Source organism: Ovis canadensis, chromosome 5 (assembly GCF_042477335.2).
Source record: "Ovis canadensis isolate MfBH-ARS-UI-01 breed Bighorn chromosome 5, ARS-UI_OviCan_v2, whole genome shotgun sequence".
Lineage (NCBI taxonomy): Eukaryota > Metazoa > Chordata > Mammalia > Artiodactyla > Bovidae > Ovis > Ovis canadensis.
Genome location: NC_091249.1, coordinates 4,161,758 through 4,184,897, shown reverse-complemented (window position 1 = coordinate 4,184,897; position 23,140 = coordinate 4,161,758).

Genomic DNA, 23,140 nt, shown 5'->3' with positions numbered 1-23,140 from the left:
TCCAGAGCGGTAGCAGCAATGTCACGCAGTCCGCCGCGTGGTTCAAAGGATCTATGGTTTTCCCTCGAGTCTTTCCCAAGAGGCTTTCCCACGAGGCTTTCCCACAGGGCTGTCCCACGTGCACACGTGGTGGGAGTCGATCCTCGGCTTGAACGTCAAGGCAGTACAGGGAAAACAGGTTCCTCTGGAATGGACTGACACATCTAGGGTCTCTTGGAATGGTGGCACGACCCTGGAGTTCCTCTCGCCTTTCCTGTGGAGAGAGCCTCCTCTTGAGATGCGACGGGATCGACGGGAATTCTTTCCCTACGAAACAGGGAAAGGATCCCTCATCTCGAGCTAGGAGGCGGAAACGGGGCTCCCCTGGATGTGTGCGGGACCCCACGTACTTCCTCTCGAGTGGAGACGGGTATGTCGGGGAACTTCTTGAGTTGCAGCAAGGGTGTGAAGGACCCTTTGGAAGTTCCAGTGGTCAGATGTGATTAGCCTCGAGAAGCCTCAGCGGAAATGGGCCTCATCTCGCCTGGAGGGCAAAACCTCCTGGATTTTCTCGAGTTGCGGCAGGTGCTCTCGACTTACGACGGGGACCTCAGGGACCCGCTCTGGAGGCCTCAGGAAAGGCCAGTCCCCATGCGAGTTCCTCGGGGGCCTCTCGGGATTCCTCTCCCGTCGATGCCGGGGCCTAAGACCTTGTGTGGAGTCGGGGCCGGAACCTGAGGATTCCTCTCCAGTGCTGACATGGATCTTGGGGTACTTCTGGAGTCTCCCCAGGGGAGTCAGTCCTCGTCTCGAATGCGGGCACGCACTTGCGCTTTCCTCCAGAGCGGTAGCAGCAGTGTCATGCATTCCGCCGCGTGGATCAAAGGATCTATGCTTTTCCCTCGAGTCTTTCCCAGGAGGCTTTCCCACCAGGCTTTCCCACAGGGCTGTCCCACGTGCGCACGTGGTGGGAGTCGATCCTCGGCTTGAACGTCAAGGCAGTGCAGGGAAAACAGGTTCCTCTGGAATGGACTGACACATCTGGGAGTCTCTTTGAATGGTGCCACGACCCTGGAGTTCCTCTCGCCTTACCTGTGGAGAGCGCCTCCTCTTGAGATGCGACGGGAACGCCGGGAATTCTTTCCCTACGAAACAGGGAAAGGATCCCTCATCTCGAGCTAGGAGGCGGAAACGGGGCTCCCCTGGATGTGTGCGGGACCCCACGTGCTTCCTCTCGAGTGGAGACGGGTATGTCGCGGAACTGCTTGAGTTGCAGCAAGGGTGTGAAGGACCCGTTGGAAGTTCCAGTGGTTAGATGTGATTAGCCTCGATAAGCCTCAGCGGAAATGGGCCTCATCTCGCCTGGAGGGCAAAACCTCCTGGATTTTCTCGAGTTGCGGCAGGTGCTCTCGACTTACGACGGGGACCTCAGGGACCCGCTCTGGTGGTCTCAGGAAAGGCCAGTCATCATGTGAGTTCCTCGGGGGCCTCTCGGGATTCCTCTCCCGTCGATGCCGGGGCCTAAGACCTTGTGTGGAGTCGGGGCCGGAACCTGAGGATTCCTCTCCAGTGCTGACATGGATCTTGGGGTACTTCTGGGGTCTCCACAGGGGAGTCAGTCCTCGTCTCGAATGCGGGCATGCACTTGCGCTTTCCTCCAGAGCGGTAGCAGCAGTGTCACGCATTCCGCCGCGTGGATCAAGGTATCTATGGCTTTCCCTTGAGTCTTTCCCACGAGGCTTTTCCACGAGGCTTTCCCACAGGGCTGTCCCACGTGCACACGTGGTGGGAGTCGATCCTCGGCTTGAACGTCAAGGCAGTGCAGGGAAAACAGGTTCCTCTGGAATGGACTGACACATCTGGGGGACTCTTGGAATGGTGGCACGACCCTGGAGTTCCTCTCGCCTTTCCTGTGGAGAGCGCCTCCTCTTGAGATGCGACGGGAACGCCGGGAATTCTTTCCCTACGAAACAGGGAAAGGATCCCTCATCTCGAGCTAGGAGGCGGAAACGGGGCTCCCCTGGAAGTGTGCGGGACCCTCGTGCTTCCTCTCAAGTGGAGACGGGTATGTCGGGGAACTTCTTGAGTTGCAGCAAGGGTGTGAAGGACCCTTTGGAAGTTCCAGTGGTTAGATGTGATTAGCCTCGAGATGCTTCAGCGGAAATGGGCCTCATCTCGCCTGGAGGGCAAAACCTCCTGGATTTTCTCGAGTTGCGGCAGGTGCTCTCGACTTACGACGGGGACCTCGGGGACCCGCTCTGGTGGCCTCAGGAAAGGCCAGTCCCCATGCGAGTTCCTCGGGGGCCTCTCGGGATTCTTCTCCCGTCGATGCCGGGGCCTAAGACCTTGTGTGGAGTCGGGGCCGGAACCTGAGGATTCCTCCTCAGGGCTGACATGGATCTTGGGCTACTTCTGGAGTATCCCCAGGAGAGTCAGTCCTCGTCTCGAATGTGGGCATGCACTTGCGCTTTCCTCCAGAGCGGTAGCAGCAGTGTCACGCAGTCCGCCACGTGAATCAAAGGATCTATGGTTTTCCCACGAGTCTTTCCCACGAGGCTTTCCCACAGGGCTGTCCCACGTGCACACGTGGTGGGAGTCGATCCTCGTCTTGAACGTCAAGGCAGTGCAGGGAAAACAGTTTCCTCTATAATGGACTGACACATCTGGGGGACTCTTGGAATGGTGACATGACCCTGGAGTTCCTCTCGCCTTTCCTGAGGAGAGCGCCTCCTCTTGAGATGGGACGGGAACGCCTGGAATTCTTTCTCTACGAAACAGGGAAAGGATCCCTCATCTCGAGCTAGGAGGCGGAAACGGGGCTCCCCTGGATGTGTGCGGGACCCTCGTGCTTCCTCTCGAGTGGAGACGGGTATGTCGGGGAACTTCTTGAGTTGCAGCAAGGGTGTGAAGGACCCTTTGGAAGTTCCAGGGGTTAGATGTGATTAGCCTCGAGAAGCCTCAGCAGAAATGGGCCACATCTCGCCTGGAGGGCAAAACCTCCTGCATTTTCTCGAGTTGCGGCAGGTGCTCTCGACTTATGGCGGGGACCTCGGGGACCTGCTCTGGTGGCCTCAGGAAAGGCCAGTCCTCATGAGAGTTCCTCGCGGGCCTCTCGGGATTCCTCTCCCGTCGATGCCGGGCCTAAGAACTTGTGTGGAGTCGGGGCCGGAACCTGAGGATTCCTCTCCAGTGCTGACATTGATCTTGGGGTACTTCTGGAATCTCCCCAGGGGAGTCAGTCCTCGTGTCGAATGCGGGCATGCACTTGTGCTTTCCTCCAGAGCGGTAGCAGCAGTGTCACGCAGTCCGCCGCGTGGATCAAAGGATCTATGGTTTTCCCTCGAGTCTTTCCCACGAGGCTTTCCCACGAGGCTTTCCCACAGGGCTGTCCCACGTGCACACGTGGTGGGAGTCGATCCTCCGCTTGAACGTCAAGGCAGTGCAGGGAAAACAGGTTCCTCTGGAATGGACTGACACATCTGGGGGACTCTTGGAATGGTGACACGACCCTGGAGTTCTTCTCGCCTTTCCTGTGGAGAGCGCCTCCTCTTGAGATGCGACGGGAACGCCGGGAATTCTTTCCCTACGAAACAGGGAAAGGATCCCTCATCTCGACCTAGGAGGCGGAAACGGGGCTCCCCTGGATGTGTGCGGGACCCCACGTGCTTCCTCTCAAGTGGAGATGGGCATGTCGGGGAACTTCTTGAGTTGCAGCAAGGGTGAGAAGGACCCTTTGGAAGTTCCAGTGGTTAGATGTGATTAGCCTCGAGAAGCCTCAGCGGAAATGGGCCTCATCTCGCCTGGAGGGCAAAACCTCCTGGATTTTCTCGAGTTGCGGCACGTGCTCTCGACTTACGACGGGGACCTCAGGGAAACGCTCTGGTGGCCTCAGGAAAGGCCAGTCCCCAAGCGAGTTCCTCGGGGGCCTCCGGGATTACTCTCCCGTCGATGCCGGGGCCTAAGACCTTGTGTGGAGTCGGGGCCGGAACCTGAGGATTCCTCTCCAGTGCTGACATGGATCTTGGGGTACTTCTGGAGTCTAACCAGGGGAGTCAGTCCTCTTCTCGAATGCGGGCATGCACTTGCGCTTTCCTTCAGAGCGGTAGCAGCAGTGTCACGCAGTCCGCCGTGTGTATCAAAGGATCTATGATTTTCCCTCGAGTCTTTCCCACGAGGCTTTCCCACGATGCTTTCCCACAGGGCTGTCCCACGTGCACACGTGGTGGGAGTCGATCCTCGGCTTGAACGTCAAGGCAGTGCAGGGAAAACAGTTTCCTCTGGAATGGACTGACATATCTGGGGGCCTCTTGGAATGGTGGCACGACCCTGGAGTTCCTCTCGCCTTTCCTGTGGAGAGCGCCTCCTCTTGAGATGCGACGGGAACGCCGGGAATTCTTTCCCTACGAAACAGGGAAAGGATCCCTCATCTCGAGCTGGGAGGCGGAAACGGGGCTCCCCTGGATGTGTGCGGGACCCTCGTGCTTCCTCTCGAGTGGAGACGGGTATGTCGGGGAAGTTCTTGAGTTGCAGCAAGGGTGTGAAGGACCCTTTGGAAGTTCCAGTGGTTAGATGTGATTACCCTCGAGAAGCCTCAGCGGAAATGGGCCTCATCTCGCCTGGAGGGCAAAACCTCTGGATTTTCTCGAGTTGCGGCAGGTGCTCTCGACTTACGACGGGGACCTCGGGGACCCGCTCTGGTGGCCTCAGGAAAGGCCAGTCCCCATGAGAGTTCCTCGGGGGCCTCTCGGGATTCCTCTCCCGTCGATGCCGGGGCCTAAGACCTTGAGTGGAGTCGGGGCCGGAACCTGAGGATTCCTCTCCAGTGCTGACATGGATCTTGGGGTACTTCTGGAGTCTCCCCAGGGGAGTCAGTCCTCGTCTCGAATGCGGGCATGCACTTGCGCTTTCCTCCAGAGCGGTAGCAGCAGTGTCACTCAGTCCGCCGCGTGGATCAAAGGATCTATGGTTTTCCCTCGAGTCTTTCCCACGAGGCTTTCTCACGAGGCTTTCCCACAGGGCTGTCCCACGTGCACACGTGGTGGTAGTCGATCCTCGGCTTGAACGTCAAGGCAGTGCAGGGAAAACAGGTTCCTCTGGAATAGACTGACACATCTGGGGGACTCTTGGAATGGTGACACGACCCCGGAGTTCCTCTCGCCTTTCCTGTGGAGAGCGCCTTCTCTTGAGATGCGACGGGAACGCCGGGAATTCTTTCCCTACGAAACAGGGAAAGGATCCCTCATCTCGAGCTAGGAGGCGGAAACGGGGCTCCCCTGGATGTGTGCGGGACCCTCGTGCTTCCTCTCGAGTAGAGACGGGTATGTCGGGGAACTTCTTGAGTTGCAGCAAGGGTGTGAAGGACCCTTTGGAAGTTCCAGTGGTTAGATGTGATTAGCCTCGAGAAGCCTCAGCGGAATTGGGCCTCATCTCGCCTGGAGGGCAAAACCTCCTGGATTTTCTCGAGTTGCGGCAGGTGCTCTCGACTTACGACGGGGACCTCGGGGACCCGCTCTGGTGGCCTTAGGAAAGGCCAGTCCCCATGCGAGTTCCTCGGGGGCCTCTCGGGATTCCTCTCCAGTCGATGCCGGGGCCTAAGACCTTGTGTGGAGTCGGGGCCGGAACCTGAGGATTCCTCTCCAGTGCTGACTTGGATCTTGGGGTACTTCTGGAGTCTCCCCAGGGGAGTCAGTCTTCGTCTCGAATGCGGGCATGCACTTGCGCTTTCCTCCATAGCGGTAGCAGCAATGTCACGCAGTCCGCCGCGTGGATCAAAGGATCTATGGTTTTCCCTCGAGTCTTTCCCACGAGGCTTTCCCACGAGGCTTTCCCACAGGGCTGTCCCACGTGCACATGTGGTGGGAGTAGATCCTCGGCTTGAACGTCAAGGCAGTGCAGGGAAAACAGGTTGCTCTGGATTGGACTGACACATCTGGGGGACTCTTGGAATGGTGGCACGACCCTGGAGTTCTTCTCGCCTTTCCTGTGGAGAGCGCCTCCTCTTCAGATGCGACGGAACGCCGGGAATTCTTTCCCTACGAAACAGGGAAAGGATCCCTCATCTCGAGCTAGGAGGCGGAAACGGGGCTCCCCTGGATGTGTGCGGGACCCTCGTGCTTCCTCTCGTGTGGAGACGGGTATGTTGGGGAACTTCTTGAGTTGCAGCAAGGGTGTGAAGGATCCTTTGGAAGTTCCAGTGGTTTGATGTGATTAGCCTCGAGAAGCCTCAGCGGAAATGGGCCTCATCTCGCCTGGAGGGCAAAACCTCCTGGATTTTCTCGAGTTGCGGCAGGTGCTCTCGACTTACGAAGGGGACCTCGGGGACCCGCTCTGGTGGCCTCAGGAAAGGCCAGTCCCCATGCGAGTTCCTCGGGGGCCTCTCGGGATTCCTCTCCCGTCGATGCCGGGGCCTAAGACCTTGTGTGGAGTCGGGGCCGGAACCTGAGGATTCCTCTCCAGTGCTGACATGGATCTTGGGCTACTTCTGGAGTCTACAAAGGGGAGTCAGTCCTCGTCTCGAATGCGGGCATGCACTTGCGCTTTCCTCCAGAGCGGTAGCAGCAGTGTCACGCAGTCCGCCGCGTGGATCAAAGGATCTATGGTTTTCCCTCGAGTCTTTCCCACGAGGCTTTCCCAAGAGGCTTTCCCACAGGGCTGTCCCACGTGCACACGTGGTGGGAGTCGATCCTCGGCTTGAGCGTCAAGGCAGTGCAGGGAAAACAGGTTCCTCTGGAATGGACTGACACATCTGGGGGACTCTTGGAATGGTGGCACGACCCTGGAGTTCCTCTCGCCTTTCCTGTGGAGAGCGCCTCCTCTTGAGATGCGACGGGAACGCGGGGAATTCTTTCCCTACGAAACAGGGAAAGGATCCCTCATCTCGAGCTAGGAGGCGGAATCGGGGCCCCCCTGGATGTGTGCGGGACCCTCGTGCTTCCTCTCGAGTGGAGACGGGTATGTCGGGGAACTTCTTGAGTTGCAGCAAGGGTGTGAAGGACCCTTTGGAAGTTCCATTGGTTAGATGTGATTAGCCTCGAGAAGCCTCAGCGGAAATGGGCCTCATCTCGCCTGGAGGGCAAAACCTCCTGGATTTTCTCGAGTTGCGGCAGGTGCCTTCGACTTACGACGGGGACCTCGGGGACCCTCTCTGGTGGCCTCAGGAAAGGCCAGTCCCCAGGCGAGTTCCTCGGGGGCCTCTCGGGATTCCTCTCCCGTCGATGCCGGGGCCTAAGACCTTGTGTGGAGTCCGGGCCGGAACCTGAGGATTCCTCTCCAGTGCTGACATGGATCTTGGGCTACTTCTGGAGTCTCCCCAGGGGAGTCAGTCCTCGTCTCGAATGCGGGCATGAACTTGCGCTTTCCTCCAGAGCGGTAGCAGCAGTGTCACGCAGTGCGCCGCGTGGATCAAAGGATCTATGGTTTTCCCTCGAGTCTTTCCCACGAGTTTTTCCCACGAGGCCTTCCCCCAGGGATTTCCCACGTGCACACGTGGTGGGAGTCGATCCTCGGCTTGAACGTCCAGGCAGTGCAGGGAAAACATGTTCCTCTGGAATGGACTGACACATCTGGGGGACTCCTGGAATGGTGGCACGACCCTGTAGTTCCTCTCGCTTTTCCTGTGGAGAGCGCCTCCTCTTGAGATGCGACGGGAACGCCGGGAATTCTTTCCCTTCGAAACAGGGAAAGGATCCCTCATCTCGAGCTAGGAGGCGGAAACGGGGCCCCCCTGGATGTGTGCGGGACCCTCGTGCTTCCTCTCGAGTGGAGACGGGTATGTCGGGGAACTTCTTGAGTTGCAGCAACGGTGTGAAGGACCCTTTGGAAGTTCCAGTGGTTAGATGTGATTAGCCTCGAGAAGCCTCAGCGGAAATGGGCCTCATCTCGCCTGGAGGGCAAAACCTCCTGGATTTTCTCGAGTTGCGGCAGGTGCTCTCGACTTACGACGGGGAACTCGGGGACCCGCTCTGGTGGCCACAGGAAAGGCCAGTCCCCATGCGAGTTCCTCGGGGGCCTCTCGGGATTCCTCTCCCGTCGATGCCGGGTCCTAAGACGTTGTGTGGAGTCGGGGCCGGAACCTGAGGATTCCTCTCCAGTGCTGACATGGATCTTGGGCTACTTCTGGAGTCTCCCCAGGGGAGTCAGTCCTCGTATCCAATGCGGGCATGCACTTGCGCTTTCCTCCAGAGCGGTAGCAGCAGTGTCACGCAGTCCGCCGCGTGGATCAAAGGATCTATGGTTTTCCCTCGAGTCTTTCCCACGAGGCTTTCCCACAGGGCTGTCCCACGTGCACACGTCGTGGGAGTCGATCCTCGGCTTGAACGTCAAGGCAGTGCAGGGAAAACAGGTTCCTCTGGAATGGACTGACACATCTGGGGGACTCTTGGAATGGTGGCACGACCCTGGAATTCCTCTCTCCTTTCCTGTGGAGAGCGCCTCCTCTTGAGATGCGACGGGAAAGCCGGGAATTCTTTCCCTACGAAACAGGGAAAGGATCCCTCATCTCGAGCTAGGCGGCGGAAACGGGGCTCCCCTGGATGTGTGCGCGACCCTCGTGCTTCCTCTCGAGTGGAGACGGGTAGGTCGGGGAACTTCTTGAGTTGCAGCAAGGGTGTGAAGGACCCTTTGGAAGTTCCAGTGGTTAGATGTGATTAGCCTCGAGAATCCTCAGCGGAAATGGGCCTCATCTCGCCTGGAGGGCAAAACCTCCTGGTTTTTCTCGAGTTGCGGCAGGTGCTGTCGAATTACGACGGGGACCTCGGGGACCCGCTCTGGTGGCCTCAGGAAAGGCCAGTCCCCAAGCGAGTTCCTCGGGGGCCTCTCGGGATTCCTCTCCCGTCGATGCCGGGGCCTAAGACCTTGTGTGGAGTCGGGGCCGGAACCTGAGGATTCCTCTCCAGTGCTGACATGGATCCTGGGGTACTTCTGGAGTCTCCCCAGGGGAGTCAGTCCTCGTCTCGAATGCGGACATGCACTTGCGCTTTCCTCCAGAGCGGCAGCAGCAGTGTCACGCAGTCCGCCGCGTGGATCAAAGGATCTATGGTTTTCCCTCGAGTCTTTCCCACGAGGCTTTCCCACGAGGCTTTCCCACAGGGCTGTCCCACGTGCACACGTGGTGGGAGTCGATCCTCGGCTTGAATGTCAAGGCAGTGCAGGGAAAACAGGTTCCTCTGGAATGGACTGACACATCTGAGGGACTCTTGGAATGGTGGCAGGACCCTGGAGTTCCTCTCGCCTTTCTTATGGAGAGCGCCTCCTCTTGAGATGGGACAGGAACGCCGGGAATTCTTTCTCTACGAAACAGGGAAAGGATACCTCATCTCGAGCTAGGAGGCGGAAACGGGGCTCCCCTGGATGTGTGCGGGACCGTCGTGCTTCCTCTCGAGTGGAGACGGGTATGTTGGGGAACTTCTTGAGTTGCAGCAAGGGTGTGAAGGACCCTTTGGAAGTTCCAGTGGTTAGATGTGATTAGCCTCGAGAAGCCTCAGCGGAAATGGGCCTCATCTCGCCTGGAGGGCAAAACCTCCTGGATCTTCTCGAGTTGCGGCAGGTGCTCTCGACTTACGACGGGGACCTCGGGGACCCGCTCTGGTGGCCTCAGGAAAGGCCAGTCCCCATGCGAGTTCCTCGGGGTCCTCTCGGGATTCCTCTCCCGTCGATGCCGGGGCCTAAGACCTTGTGTGGAGTCGGGGCCGGAACCTGAGGATTCCTCTCCAGTGCTGACATGGATCCTGGGGTACTTCTGGAGTCTCCCCAGGGGAGTCAGTCCTCGTCTCGAATGCGGACATGCACTTGCGCTTTTCTCCGGAGCGGTAGCAGCAGAGTCACGCAGTCCGCCGCGTGGATCAAAGGATCTATGGTTTTCCCTCGAGTCTTTCCCACGAGGCTTTCCCACGAGGCTTTCCCACAGGGCTGTCCCACGTGCACACGTGGTGGGACTCGATCCTCGGCTTGAACGTCAAGGCAGTGCAGGGAAAACAGATTCCTCTGGAATGGACTGACACATCTGGGGGACTCTTGGAATGGTGGCACGACCCTGGAGTTCCTCTCGCCTTTCCTGTGGAGAGTGCCTTCTCTTGAGATGGGACGGGAACGCCGGGAATTCTTTCCCTACGAAACAGGGAAAGGATCCCTCATCTCAAGCTAGGAGGCAGAAACGGGGCTCCCCTGGATGTGTGCGGGACCCTCGTGCTTCCTCTCGAGTGGAGACGGGTATGTCGGGGAACTTCTTGAGTTGCAGCAAGGGTGTGAAGGACCCTTTGGAAGTTCAAGTGGTTAGATGTGATTAGCCTCGAGAAGCCTCAGCGGAAATGGGCCTCATCTCGCCTGGAGGGCAAAACCTCCTGGATTTTCTCGAGTTGCGGCATGTGCTCTCGACTTACGACGGGGACCTCGGGGACCCGCTCTGGTGGCCTCAGGAAAGGCCAGTCCCCATGCGAGTTCCTCGGGGGCCTCTCGGGATTAATCAACCGTCGATGCCGGGGCCTAAGACCTTGTGTGGAGTCGGGGCCGGAACCTGAGGATTCTTCTCCAGTGCTGACATGGATCCTGGGGTACTTCTGGAGTCTCCCCAGGGGAGTCAGTCCTCGTCTCGAATGCGGACATGCACTTGCGCTTTCCTCCAGAGTGGTAGCAGCAGAGTCACGCAGTCCGCCGCGTGGATCAAAGGATCTATGGTTTTCCCTCGAGTCTTTCCCACGAGGCTTTCCCACGAGGCTTTCACACAGGGCTGTCCCACGTGCACACGTGGTGGGAGTCGATCCTCGGCTTGAACGTCAAGGCAGTGCAGGGAAAACAGATTCCTCTGGAATGGACTGACACATCTGGGGGACTCTTGGAATGGTGGCACGACCCTGGAGTTCCTCTCGCCTTTCCTGTGGAGAGCGCCTTCTCTTGAGATGCGACGGGAACGCCGGGAATTCTTTCCCTTCGAAACAGGGAAAGGATCCCTCATCTCAAGCTAGGAGGCGGAAACGGGGCTCCCCTGGATGTGTCGGGACCCTCGTGCTTCCTCTCGAGTGGAGACGGGTATGTCGGGGAACTTCTTGAGTTGCAGCAAGGGTGTGAAGGACCCTTTGGAAGTTCCAGTGGTTAGATGTGATTAGCCTCGAGAAACCTCAGCAGAAATGGGCCTCATCTCGCCTGGAGGGCAAAACCTCCTGGATTTTCTCGAGTTGCGGCAGGTGCTCTCGACTTACGATGGGGACCTCGGGGACGCGCTCTGGTGCCCTAGGAAAGGCCAGTCCCCATGCGAGTTCCTCGGGAGCCTCTCGGGATTCCTCTCCCGTCGATGCCGGGGCCTAAGACCTTGTGTGGAGTCGGGGCCGGAACCTGAGGATTCCGCTCCAGTGCTGACATGGATCTTGGGGTACTTCTGGAGTCTCCCCAGGGGAGTCAGTCCTCGTCTCGAATGCGGGAATGCCCTTGCGCTTTCCTCCAGAGCGGTAGGAGCAGTGTCACGCAGTCCGCCGCGTGGATCAAAGGATCTATGGTTTTCCCTCGAGTCTTTCCCACGAGGCTTTCCCACGAGGCTTTCCCACAGGGCTGTCCCACGTGCACACGTGGTGGGAGTCGATCCTCGGCTTGAACGTCAAGGCAGTGCAGGGAAAACAGGTTCCTCTGGAATGGACTGACACATCTGGGGACTCTTGGAAAGGTGGCACGACCCTGGAGTTCCTCTCGCCTTTCCTGTGGAGAGCGCCTCCTCTTGAGATGCGACGGGAACGCCGGGAATTCTTTCCCTACGAAACAGGGAAAGGATCCCTCATCTCGAGCTAGGAGGCGGAAACGGGGCTCCCCTGGATGTGTGCGGGACCCACGTGCTTCCTCTCGAGTGGAGACGTGTATGTCGGGGAACTTCTTGAGGTACAGCAAGGGTGTGAAGGACCCTTTGGAAGTTCCAGAGGTTAGATGTGATTAGCCTCGAGAAGCCTCAGCGGACATGGGCCTCATCTCGCCTGGAGGGCAAAACCTCCTGGATTTTCTCGAGTTGCGGCAGGTGCTCTCGACTTACGATGGGGACCTCGGGGACCCGCTCTGGTGCCCTCAGGAAAGGCCAGTCCCCAAGCGAGTTCCTCGGGGGCCTCTCGGGATTCCTCTCCCGTCGATGCCGGGGCCTAAGACCTTGTGTGGAGTCGGGCCGGAACCTGAGGATTCCTCTCCAGTGCTGACATGGATCTTGGGCTACTTCTGGAGTCTCCGAAGGGGAGTCAGTCCTCTTCTCGAATGCGGGCATGCACTTGTGCTTTCCTCCAGAGCGGTAGCAGCAGTGTCACGCAGTCCGCCGCGTGGATCAAAGGATCTATGATTTTCCCTCGAGTCTTTCCCACGAGGCTTTCCCACAGGGCTGTTCCACGTGCACACGTGGTGGGAGTCGATCCTCGGCTTGAACGTCAAGGCAGTGCAGGGAAAACAGGTTCCTCTGGAATGGACTGACACATCTGGGGGACTGTTGGAATGGTGGCACGACCCTGGAGTTCCTCTCGCCTTTCCTGTGGAGAGCGCCTCCTCTTGAGATGCGATGGGAACGCCGGGAATTCTTTCCCTACGAAACAGGGAAAGGATCCCTCATCTCGAGCTAGGAGGCGGAAACGGGGCTCCCCTGGATGTGTGCGGGACCCGCGTGCTTCCTCTCGAGTGGAGACGGGTATGTCGGGGAACTTCTTGAGTTGCAGCAAGGGTGTGAAGGACCCTTTGGAAGTTCCAGAGGTTAGATGTGATTAGCCTCGAGAAGCCTCAGCGGAAATGGGCCACATCTCGCCTGGAGGGCAAAACCTCCTGGATTTTCTCGAATTGCGGCAGGTGCCCTCGACTTTCGACGGGGAACTCGGGGACCCGCTCTGGTGGCCTCAGGAAAGGCCAGTCCCCATGCGAGTTCCTCGGGGGCCTCTCGGGATTCCTCTCCCGTCGATGCCGGGGCCTAAGACCTTGTGTGGAGTCGGGGCCGGAACCTGAGGATTCCTCTCCTGTGCTGACATGGATCTTGGGCTACTTCTGGAGTCTCCCCAGGGGAGTCAGTCCTCGTCTCGAATGCGGGCATGCACTTGCGCTTTCCTCCAGAGCGGTAGCAGCAGTGTCACGCAGTCCGCCGCGTGGAGCAAAGGATCTATGGTTTTCCCTCGAGACTTTCCCACGAGGCTTTCCCACGAGGCTTTCCCACAGGGCTGTCCCACGTGCACACGTGGTGGGAGTCGATCCTCGGCTTGAACGTCAAGGCAGTGCAGGGAAAACAGGTTCCTCTGGAATGGACTGACACATCTGGGGGACTCTTGGAATGGTGGCACGACCCTGGAGTTCCACTCGCCTTTCCTGTGGAGAGCGCCTCCTCTTGAGATGCGACGGGAACGCTGGGAATTCTTTCCCTACGAAACAGGGAAAGGATCCCTCATCTCGAGCTAGGAGGCGGAAACGGGGCTCCCCTGGATGTGTGCGGGACCCCACGTGCATCCTCTCGAGTGGAGACGGGTATGTCGGGGAACTTCTTGAGTTGCAGCAAGGGTGTGAAGGACCCTTTGGAAGTTCCAGTGGTAAGACGTGATTGGCCTCGAGAAGACTCAGCGGAAATGGGCCTCATCTCGCCTGGAGGGCAAAACCTCCTGGATTTTCTCGAGTTGCGGCAGGTGCTCTCGACTTACGACGGGGACCTCAGGGACCCGCTCTGGTGGCCTCAGGAAAGGCCAGTCCCCATGCGAGTTCCTCGGGGGCCTCTCGGGATTCCTCTCCCGTCGATGCCGGGGCCTAAGACCTTGTGTGGAGTCGGGGCCGGAACCTGAGGATTCCTCTCCAGTGCTGACATGGATCTTGGGGTACTTCTGGAGTCTCCCCAGGGGAGTCAGTCCTCGTCTCGAATGCGGGCATGCACTTGCGCTTTCCTCCAGAGCGGTAGCAGCAGTGTCACGCAGTCCGCCGCGTGGATCAAAGGATCTCTGGGTTTCCCTCGAGTCTTTCCCACGAGGCTGTCCCACGAGGCTTTCCCACAGGGCTGTCCCACGTGCACACGTGGTGGGAGTCGATCCTCGGCTTGAACGTCAAGGCAGTGCAGGGAAAACAGGTTCCTCTGGAATGGACTGACACATCTGGGGGTCTCTTGGAATGGCGGCACGACTCTGGAGTTCCTCTTCCCTTTCCTGTGGAGAGCGCCTCCTCTTGAGATGCGACAGGAACGCCGGGAATTCTTTCCCTACGAAACAGGGAAAGGATCCCTCATCTCAAGCTAGGAGGCGGAAACGGGGCTCCCCTGGATGTGTGCGGGACCCTCATGCTTCCTCTCGAGTGGAGACGTGTATGTCGGGGAACTTCTTGAGTTGCAGCAAGGGTGTGAAGGACCCTTTGGAAGTTCCATTGGTTAGATGTGATTAGCCTCGAGAAGCCTCAGCGGAAATGGGCCTCATCTCGCCTGGAGGGCAAAACCTCCTGGATTTTCTCGAGTTGCGGCAGGTGCCTTCGACTTACGACGGGGACCTCGGGGACCCTCTCTGGTGGCCTCAGGAAAGGCCAGTCCCCAGGCGAGTTCCTCGGGGGCCTCTCGGGATTCCTCTCCCGTCGATGCCGGGGCCTAAGACCTTGTGTGGAGTCCGGGCCGGAACCTGAGGATTCCTCTCCAGTGCTGACATGGATCTTGGGCTACTTCTGGAGTCTCCCCAGGGGAGTCAGTCCTCGTCTCGAATGCGGGCATGAACTTGCGCTTTCCTCCAGAGCGGTAGCAGCAGTGTCACGCAGTGCGCCGCGTGGATCAAAGGATCTATGGTTTTCCCTCGAGTCTTTCCCACGAGTTTTTCCCACGAGGCCTTCCCCCAGGGATTTCCCACGTGCACACGTGGTGGGAGTCGATCCTCGGCTTGAACGTCCAGGCAGTGCAGGGAAAACATGTTCCTCTGGAATGGACTGACACATCTGGGGGACTCCTGGAATGGTGGCACGACCCTGTAGTTCCTCTCGCTTTTCCTGTGGAGAGCGCCTCCTCTTGAGATGCGACGGGAACGCCGGGAATTCTTTCCCTTCGAAACAGGGAAAGGATCCCTCATCTCGAGCTAGGAGGCGGAAACGGGGCCCCCCTGGATGTGTGCGGGACCCTCGTGCTTCCTCTCGAGTGGAGACGGGTATGTCGGGGAACTTCTTGAGTTGCAGCAACGGTGTGAAGGACCCTTTGGAAGTTCCAGTGGTTAGATGTGATTAGCCTCGAGAAGCCTCAGCGGAAATGGGCCTCATCTCGCCTGGAGGGCAAAACCTCCTGGATTTTCTCGAGTTGCGGCAGGTGCTCTCGACTTACGACGGGGAACTCGGGGACCCGCTCTGGTGGCCACAGGAAAGGCCGGTCCCCATGCGAGTTCCTCGGGGGCCTCTCGGGATTCCTCTCCCGTCGATGCCGGGTCCTAAGACGTTGTGTGGAGTCGGGGCCGGAACCTGAAGATTCCTCTCCAGTGCTGACATGGATCTTGGGCTACTTCTGGAGTCTCCCCAGGGGAGTCAGTCCTCGTATCCAATGCGGGCATGCACTTGCGCTTACCTCCAGAGCGGTAGCAGCAGTGTCACGCAGTCCGCCGCGTGGATCAAAGGATCTATGGTTTTCCCTCGAGTCTTTCCCACGAGGCTTTCCCACAGGGCTGTCCCACGTGCACACGTCGTGGGAGTCGATCCTCGGCTTGAACGTCAAGGCAGTGCAGGGAAAACAGGTTCCTCTGGAATGGACTGACACATCTGGGGGACTCTTGGAATGGTGGCACGACCCTGGAATTCCTCTCTCCTTTCCTGTGGAGAGCGCCTCCTCTTGAGATGCGACGGGAAAGCCGGGAATTCTTTCCCTACGAAACAGGGAAAGGATCCCTCATCTCGAGCTAGGCGGCGGAAACGGGGCTCCCCTGGATGTGTGCGCGACCCTCGTGCTTCCTCTCGAGTGGAGACGGGTAGGTCGGGGAACTTCTTGAGTTGCAGCAAGGGTGTGAAGGACCCTTTGGAAGTTCCAGTGGTTAGATGTGATTAGCCTCGAGAATCCTCAGCGGAAATGGGCCTCATCTCGCCTGGAGGGCAAAACCTCCTGGTTTTTCTCGAGTTGCGGCAGGTGCTGTCGAATTACGACGGGGACCTCGGGGACCCGCTCTGGTGGCCTCAGGAAAGGCCAGTCCCCATGCGAGTTCCTCGGGGGCCTCTCGGGATTCCTCTCCCGTCGATGCCGGGGCCTAAGACCTTGTGTGGAGTCGGGGCCGGAACCTGAGGATTCCTCTCCAGTGCTGACATGGATCCTGGGGTACTTCTGGAGTCTCCCCAGGGGAGTCAGTCCTCGTCTCGAATGCGGACATGCACTTGCGCTTTCCTCCAGAGCGGCAGCAGCAGTGTCACGCAGTCCGCCGCGTGGATCAAAGGATCTATGGTTTTCCCTCGAGTCTTTCCCACGAGGCTTTCCCACGAGGCTTTCCCACAGGGCTGTCCCACGTGCACACGTGGTGGGAGTCGATCCTCGGCTTGAATGTCAAGGCAGTGCAGGGAAAACAGGTTCCTCTGGAATGGACTGACACATCTGAGGGACTCTTGGAATGGTGGCAGGACCCTGGAGTTCCTCTCGCCTTTCTTATGGAGAGCGCCTCCTCTTGAGATGGGACGGGAACGCCGGGAATTCTTTCTCTACGAAACAGGGAAAGGATACCTCATCTCGAGCTAGGAGGCGGAAACGGGGCTCCCCTGGATGTGTGCGGGACCGTCGTGCTTCCTCTCGAGTGGAGACGGGTATGTTGGGGAACTTCTTGAGTTGCAGCAAGGGTGTGAAGGACCCTTTGGAAGTTCCAGTGGTTAGATGTGATTAGCCTCGAGAAGCCTCAGCGGAAATGGGCCTCATCTCGCCTGGAGGGCAAAACCTCCTGGATCTTCTCGAGTTGCGGCAGGTGCTCTCGACTTACGACGGGGACCTCGGGGACCCGCTCTGGTGGCCTCAGGAAAGGCCAGTCCCCATGCGAGTTCCTCGGGGTCCTCTCGGGATTCCTCTCCCGTCGATGCCGGGGCCTAAGACCTTGTGTGGAGTCGGGGCCGGAACCTGAGGATTCCTCTCCAGTGCTGACATGGATCCTGGGGTACTTCTGGAGTCTCCCCAGGGGAGTCAGTCCTCGTCTCGAATGCGGACATGCACTTGCGCTTTTCTCCGGAGCGGTAGCAGCAGAGTCACGCAGTCCGCCGCGTGGATCAAAGGATCTATGGTTTTCCCTCGAGTCTTTCCCACGAGGCTTTCCCACGAGGCTTTCCCACAGGGCTGTCCCACGTGCACACGTGGTGGGACTCGATCCTCGGCTTGAACGTCAAGGCAGTGCAGGGAAAACAGATTCCTCTGGAATGGACTGACACATCTGGGGGACTCTTGGAATGGTGGCACGACCCTGGAGTTCCTCTCGCCTTTCCTGTGGAGAGTGCCTTCTCTTGAGATGGGACGGGAACGCCGGGAATTCTTTCCCTACGAAACAGGGAAAGGATCCCTCATCTCAAGCTAGGAGGCAGAAACGGGGCTCCCCTGGATGTGTGCGGGACCCTCGTGCTTCCTCTCGAGTGGAGACGGGTATGTCGGGGAACTTCTTGAGTTGCAGCAAGGGTGTGAAGGACCCTTTGGAAGTTCAAGTGGTTAGATGTGATTAGCCTCGAGAAGCCTCAGCGGAAATGGGCCTCATCTCGCCTGGAGGGCAAAACCTCCTGGATTTTCTCGAGTTGCGGCATGTGCTCTCGACTTACGACGGGGACCTCGGGGACCCGCTCTGGTGGCCTCAGGAAAGGCCAGTCCCCATGCGAGTTCCTCGGGGGCCTCTCGGGATTAATCAACCGTCGATGCCGGGGCCTAAGACCTTGTGTGGAGTCGGGGCCGGAACCTGAGGATTCTTCTCCAGTGCTGACATGGATCCTGGGGTACTTCTGGAGTCTCCCCAGGGGAGTCAGTCCTCGTCTCGAATGCGGACATGCACTTGCGCTTTCCTCCAGAGTGGTAGCAGCAGAGTCACGCAGTCCGCCGCGTGGATCAAAGGATCTATGGTTTTCCCTCGAGTCTTTCCCACGAGGCTTTCCCACGAGGCTTTCACACAGGGCTGTCCCACGTGCACACGTGGTGGGAGTCGATCCTCGGCTTGAACGTCAAGGCAGTGCAGGGAAAACAGATTCCTCTGGAATGGACTGACACATCTGGGGGACTCTTGGAATGGTGGCACGACCCTGGAGTTCCTCTCGCCTTTCCTGTGGAGAGCGCCTTCTCTTGAGATGCGACGGGAACGCCGGGAATTCTTTCCCTTCGAAACAGGGAAAGGATCCCTCATCTCAAGCTAGGAGGCGGAAACGGGGCTCCCCTGGATGTGTCGGGACCCTCGTGCTTCCTCTCGAGTGGAGACGGGTATGTCGGGGAACTTCTTGAGTTGCAGCAAGGGTGTGAAGGACCCTTTGGAAGTTCCAGTGGTTAGATGTGATTAGCCTCGAGAAACCTCAGCGGAAATGGGCCTCATCTCGCCTGGAGGGCAAAACCTCCTGGATTTTCTCGAGTTGCGGCAGGTGCTCTCGACTTACGATGGGGACCTCGGGGACGCGCTCTGGTGCCCTAGGAAAGGCCAGTCCCCATGCGAGTTCCTCGGGAGCCTCTCGGGATTCCTCTCCCGTCGATGCCGGGGCCTAAGACCTTGTGTGGAGTCGGGGCCGGAACCTGAGGATTCCGCTCCAGTGCTGACATGGATCTTGGGGTACTTCTGGAGTCTCCCCAGGGGAGTCAGTCCTCGTCTCGAATGCGGGAATGCCCTTGCGCTTTCCTCCAGAGCGGTAGGAGCAGTGTCACGCAGTCCGCCGCGTGGATCAAAGGATCTATGGTTTTCCCTCGAGTCTTTCCCACGAGGCTTTCCCACGAGGCTTTCCCACAGGGCTGTCCCACGTGCACACGTGGTGGGAGTCGATCCTCGGCTTGAACGTCAAGGCAGTGCAGGGAAAACAGGTTCCTCTGGAATGGACTGACACATCTGGGGGACTCTTGGAAAGGTGGCACGACCCTGGAGTTCCTCTCGCCTTTCCTGTGGAGAGCGCCTCCTCTTGAGATGCGACGGGAACGCCGGGAATTCTTTCCCTACGAAACAGGGAAAGGATCCCTCATCTCGAGCTAGGAGGCGGAAACGGGGCTCCCCTGGATGTGTGCGGGACCCACGTGCTTCCTCTCGAGTGGAGACGTGTATGTCGGGGAACTTCTTGAGGTACAGCAAGGGTGTGAAGGACCCTTTGGAAGTTCCAGAGGTTAGATGTGATTAGCCTCGAGAAGCCTCAGCGGACATGGGCCTCATCTCGCCTGGAGGGCAAAACCTCCTGGATTTTCTCGAGTTGCGGCAGGTGCTCTCGACTTACGATGGGGACCTCGGGGACCCGCTCTGGTGCCCTCAGGAAAGGCCAGTCCCCAAGCGAGTTCCTCGGGGGCCTCTCGGGATTCCTCTCCCGTCGATGCCGGGGCCTAAGACCTTGTGTGGAGTCGGGCCGGAACCTGAGGATTCCTCTCCAGTGCTGACATGGATCTTGGGCTACTTCTGGAGTCTCCGAAGGGGAGTCAGTCCTCTTCTCGAATGCGGGCATGCACTTGTGCTTTCCTCCAGAGCGGTAGCAGCAGTGTCACGCAGTCCGCCGCGTGGATCAAAGGATCTATGATTTTCCCTCGAGTCTTTCCCACGAGGCTTTCCCACAGGGCTGTTCCACGTGCACACGTGGTGGGAGTCGATCCTCGGCTTGAACGTCAAGGCAGTGCAGGGAAAACAGGTTCCTCTGGAATGGACTGACACATCTGGGGGACTGTTGGAATGGTGGCACGACCCTGGAGATCCTCTCGCCTTTCCTGTGGAGAGCGCCTCCTCTTGAGATGCGATGGGAACGCCGGGAATTCTTTCCCTACGAAACAGGGAAAGGATCCCTCATCTCGAGCTAGGAGGCGGAAACGGGGCTCCCCTGGATGTGTGCGGGACCCGCGTGCTTCCTCTCGAGTGGAGACGGTATGTCGGGGAACTTCTTGAGTTGCAGCAAGGGTGTGAAGGACCCTTTGGAAGTTCCAGAGGTTAGATGTGATTAGCCTCGAGAAGCCTCAGCGGAAATGGGCCACATCTCGCCTGGAGGGCAAAACCTCCTGGATTTTCTCGAATTGCGGCAGGTGCCCTCGACTTTCGACGGGGAACTCGGGGACCCGCTCTGGTGGCCTCAGGAAAGGCCAGTCCCCATGCGAGTTCCTCGGGGGCCTCTCGGGATTCCTCTCCCGTCGATGCCGGGGCCTAAGACCTTGTGTGGAGTCGGGGCCGGAACCTGAGGATTCCTCTCCTGTGCTGACATGGATCTTGGGCTACTTCTGGAGTCTCCCCAGGGGAGTCAGTCCTCGTCTCGAATGCGGGCATGCACTTGCGCTTTCCTCCAGAGCGGTAGCAGCAGTGTCACGCAGTCCGCCGCGTGGAGCAAAGGATCTATGGTTTTCCCTCGAGACTTTCCCACGAGGCTTTCCCACGAGGCTTTCCCACAGGGCTGTCCCACGTGCACACGTGGTGGGAGTCGATCCTCGGCTTGAACGTCAAGGCAGTGCAGGGAAAACAGGTTCCTCTGGAATGGACTGACACATCTGGGGGACTCTTGGAATGGTGGCACGACCCTGGAGTTCCACTCGCCTTTCCTGTGGAGAGCGCCTCCTCTTGAGATGCGACGGGAACGCTGGGAATTCTTTCCCTACGAAACAGGGAAAGGATCCCTCATCTCGAGCTAGGAGTCGGAAACGGGGCTCCCCTGGATGTGTGCGGGACCCCACGTGCATCCTCTCGAGTGGAGACGGGTATGTCGGGGAACTTCTTGAGTTGCAGCAAGGGTGTGAAGGACCCTTTGGAAGTTCCAGTGGTAAGACGTGATTGGCCTCGAGAAGACTCAGCGGAAATGGGCCTCATCTCGCCTGGAGGGCAAAACCTCCTGGATTTTCTCGAGTTGCGGCAGGTGCTCTCGACTTACGACGGGGACCTCAGGGACCCGCTCTGGTGGCCTCAGGAAAGGCCAGTCCCCATGCGAGTTCCTCGTGGGCCTCTCGGGATTCCTCTCCCGTCGATGCCGGGGCCTAAGACCTTGTGTGAAGTCCGGGCCGGAACCTGAAGATTCCTCTCCAGAGCTGACATGGATCTTGGGGTACTTCTGGAGTCTCCCCTGGAGAGTCAGTCCTCGTCTCGAATGCGGGCATGCACTTGCGCTTTCCTCCAGAGCGGTAGCAGCAGTGTCACGCAGTCCGCCGCGTGGATCAAAGGATCTATGGTTTTCCCTCGAGTCTTTCCCACGAGGCTTTCCCACGAGGCTTTCCCACAGGGCTGTCCCACGTGCACACGTGGTGGGAGTCGATCCTCGGCTTGAACGTCAAGGCAGTGCAGGGAAAACAGGTTCCTCTGGAATGGACTGACATATCTGGGGGACTCTTGGAATGGTCTCACGACCCTGGAGTTCCTCTCGCCTTTCCTGTGGAGAGCGCCTCCTCTTGAGATGCGACGGGAACGCCGGGAATCTTTCCCTACGAAACAGGGAAAGGATACCTCATCTCGAGCTAGGAGGCGGAAACGGGGCTCCCCTGGATGTGTGCGGGACCCTCATGCTTCCTCTCGAGTGGAGACGTGTATGTCGGGGAACTTCTTGAGTTGCAACAAGGGTGTGAAGGACCCTTTGGAAGTTCCAGTGGTTAGATGTGATTAGCCTCGAGAAGCGTCAGCGGAAATGGGCCTCATCTCGCCAGGAGGGCAAAACCTCCTGGATTTTCTCGAGTTGCGGCAGGTGCTCTCGACTTACGACGGGGACCTCAGGGACCCGCTCTGGTGGCCTCAGGAAAGGCCAGTCCCCATGCGAGTTCCTCGATGGCCTTTCGGGATTCCTCTCCCGTCGATGCCGGGGCCTAAGACCTTGTGTGGAGTCGGGGCCGGAACCTGAGGATTCCTCTGCAGTGCTGACATGGATCTTGGGGTACTTCTGGAGTCTCCGCAGGGGAGTCAGTCCTCGTCTCGAATGCGGGCATGCACTTGCGCTTTCCTCCAGAGCGGTAGCAGCAGTGTCACGCAGTCCGCCGCGTGGAACAAAGGATCTATGGTTTTCCCTCGAGTCTTTCCCATGAGGCTTTCCCACGAGGCTTTCCCACAGGGCTGTCCCACGTTCACACGTGGTGGGAGTCGATCCTCGGCTTGAACGTCAAGGCAGTGCAGGGAAAACAGGTTCCTCTGGAATGGACTGACACATCTGGGGGACTCTTGGAATGGTGGCCCGACCCTGGAGTTCCTCTCGCCTTTCCTGTGGAGAGCGCCTTCTCTTGAGATGCGACGGGAACGCCGGGAATCTTTCCCTACGAAACAGAGAAAGGATCCCTCATCTCGAGCTAGGAGGCGGAAACGGGGCTCCCCTGGATGTGTGCGGGACCCCACGTGCTTCCTCTCGAGTGGAGACGGGTATGTCGGGGAACTTCTTGAGTTGCAGCAAGGGTGTGAAGGACCCTTTGGAAGTTCCAGTGGTAAGACGTGATTGGCCTCGAGAAGCCTCAGCGGAAATGGGCCTCATCTCGCCTGGAGGGCAAAACCTCCTGGATTTTCTCGAGTTGCGGCAGGTGCTCTCGACTTACGACGTGGACCTCAGGGACCCGCTCTGGTGGCCTCAGGAAAGGCCAGTCCCCATGCGAGTTCCTCGGGGGCCTCTCGGGATTCCTCTCCCGTCGATGCCGGGGCCTAAGACCTTGTGTGGAGTCGGGGCCGGAACCTGAGGATTCCTCTCCAGTGCTGACACGGATCTTGGGGTAGTTCTGGAGTCTCCCCAGGGGAGTCAGTCCTCGTCTCGAATGCGGGAATGCCCTTGCGCTTTCCTCCAGAGCGGTAGGAGCAGTGTCACGCAGTCCGCTGCGTGGATCAAAGGATCTATGGTTTCCCTCGAGTCTTTCCCACGAGGCTTTCCCACGAGGCTTTCCCATAGGGCTGTCCCACGTGCACACGAGGTGGGAGTCGATCCTCGGCTTGAACGTCAAGGCAGTGCAGGGAAAACAGGTTCCTCTGGAATGGACTGACACATCTGGGGGTCTCTTGGAATGGTGGCACGACCCTGGAGTTCCTCTCGCCTTTCCTGTGGAGAGCGCTCCCTCTTCAGATGCGACGGGAACGCCGGGAATTCTTTCCCTACGAAACAGGGAAAGGATCCCTCATCTCGA